Genomic DNA, 2491 nt, shown 5'->3' on the forward strand with positions numbered 1-2491 from the left:
CATCTCCTGTATTATAGTTTTACACTGGTGCAACCAGTGAGAGGGAAGGGGAAAAAAGATCGATTGGGACCGGGTTAGAACTGGAGGGGTGAGGGAAAGGGAGAGGTTAAAAAGGTCAGTAAGAGAGAGGTTAAAGAGTAGATTAAGAGGGGCAGAAACAGAATTAAATGCATAAAAGCAGAGGGAGGGAAGAAAAAGAAATCAGGATTGAGGGAACTGCAGTCAGTGGAGCACTTCTGCTATAAATCCGGAATGAGTGTAAAGAGAATCAGGCCATTTCTGTAGCATACTGATTAAAAATGCTATACCCATGTGTTTCCACAGTTTGTTCTTCAAACTGTTATGTAGCAGGAAGTACAGTGAAACAGCTATACTCTTTGATGACAAATCTACATAGTTCCACTGCCTATATCACATGTGAGCTGAGAGTTGGGTATGTTTCTGTTGTATCTACATTGCAACATTCAGGCTTTGAGAGACGGATTTTGATCTTAGTGACATCAGTGTAAATTCTCTGTGCTGGATTCAGCCTTCCAGAATTGCAACTTAACTGGTGCAGATTCTCTATTGGTATAAAACAGATGCATTTCCAATGCGGTCTTGGAAATACACAAGTCTACGTTTGATGTAACTGAGACAGCTGAGAACCATTGACTTAAGTGAAGTTGCCATGGATTTACACTTGTTGTGAGGACAGAATCTGGCCAATATGATGTCAGCCCTGATAGATAGATGGATATGTATGAAGATAGATGGATAGGTAGATGGACAGAGAGATAGCTAACTAGCTAGCTAGCTAACTAACTAGATGTCTAGGGAGATAGAGAGATGGGTATGTATGAAGATAGATAGACAGTTTTGCTTGACTTAAATGCTGTATCAAAATAGTGAATACATTTTGTTTGTATTTCTCAAGATGAAATATCCCGAAGGGACCACAGAAAATTACACCTCAGTGACTGAGTTCATTATACTGGGCTTTTCTAACCTCCCGCATATGGAGCGCCTTCTCTTTCTGTTGTTCATACGTATTTATTTCATCACAATGCTGGGCAACATCCTCATCCTCATCTTTATAAATGTGGACCCAGCCCTTCACACCCCCATGTACTTCTTCCACAGGAACTTGTCCTTCCTGGAGATCTGCTACACCTCTGTCACCCTGCCCAAGATGATGGCCAACCTCCTCTCAGAGGATAAAACTGTCTCCTTTGCCGGTTGCGCGGCAGAGGTGTATTTCTTTCTGTTATTTGGAGTGATAAGAGTGCTGCCTGCTAGCCGTTATGGCTTCTGACTGTTACAGTGCCATACGTAACCCACTGCGCTGTGTGGACTTCATGAACAAGACCGTGGGCGTCCATCTGGCTGCCAGCTCGTGGATCTGTGGCAGCCTTGTGGCCCTGAGCCACACAACATTTATCTTCACACTGCCTTTCTGCAGGTCCGACGTGATCAGCCACTTCTTCTGTGAGAGATCCAGCTTGTGCTGACGCTGGTCTGCGGGGACACCTACTGGAACGAGATCCAAATCATTGTGGCAGCTGCCTTCGTCATCATGATGCCCTTCCTGCTGATCCTGGTATCCTACATCCACATAATCTCCATGATCCTTACAATGAGCTCTGCCAAAGGCAGACACAGCGCTTTCTCCACCTGCTCGTTGCACCTCACTGTGATGGTACTGTTCTACGGGACAGCTGTTTTCATCTACATATGCCCCAAATCCAGCCATTCCCTGGATGTGGACAAGTTGGTCTCTCTGTTCTATTCGGTGATGACTCCAATACTGAACCCCATTATCTAAAGCCTCAGGAACAAGGATGTTAAAGGAGCAATTCGGAGAATAGGAATCAAGATCTTTCCTCCAAAAATATAGGCAATTTTCTTTCAGTTGGAGAATCCACCAAGGAATAGCTCTGCTCTAAAGAGAAATCTCCCTTATTAGAATATACCCCTAGAGACATCTTGAGTACTGAGGGAAGTGTCCCCTAATGGAAGTTCTAAGGATAAATGGAAGCTTATATTGAACTAGTTAAAATATTTTGAAGTTTATATTGCTATGATATTTTATGCAGATTTTGAATTTCAATACAAAACCATCTGCAATTATTTACCCCCCCCATTTTTTGTTTGCATCTATATAATCCCTATTAAAATGGAGTTTGTTGTAATTTTCAAAGTTTTGATTTTCCCTTGAATATTTTTGAATTATGATAAAGTGTGAAAAGTGACAATATTTTTTGAAAAATATTTTTCTTATTTGTTACAAATCTACAGAGCTCATGAAAGATATCAGAATTTTGGAATTTCAAACTTCTCAATGAAATTTCAAATGCCATTCGAAGATTTCCAACTCCCCACCGCTATTCCCCTGTTGTTTGACAGGCTCTAATTAAGAAACATCTCAGTTCTAGAGTGAAATATTTCTTATTGTAACTTTGTCCAAAGGCCATATCAGCAGAGCTTGTTGAAGCTCTTTTCCATTAAGTCA

General features: G+C 41.4%; 1 pseudogene; it reads left to right on the forward strand.

Annotated features, from left to right (window-relative positions):
• Positions 1-916: 916 nt before the first annotated feature.
• On the forward strand, positions 917-2016 carry LOC140897195 (olfactory receptor 10C1-like; annotated as a pseudogene).
• The last annotated feature ends 475 nt before the right edge of the window (positions 2017-2491 follow it).

Source organism: Lepidochelys kempii, chromosome 13, assembly GCF_965140265.1.
Source record: "Lepidochelys kempii isolate rLepKem1 chromosome 13, rLepKem1.hap2, whole genome shotgun sequence".
Classification (NCBI taxonomy): domain Eukaryota; kingdom Metazoa; phylum Chordata; order Testudines; family Cheloniidae; genus Lepidochelys; species Lepidochelys kempii.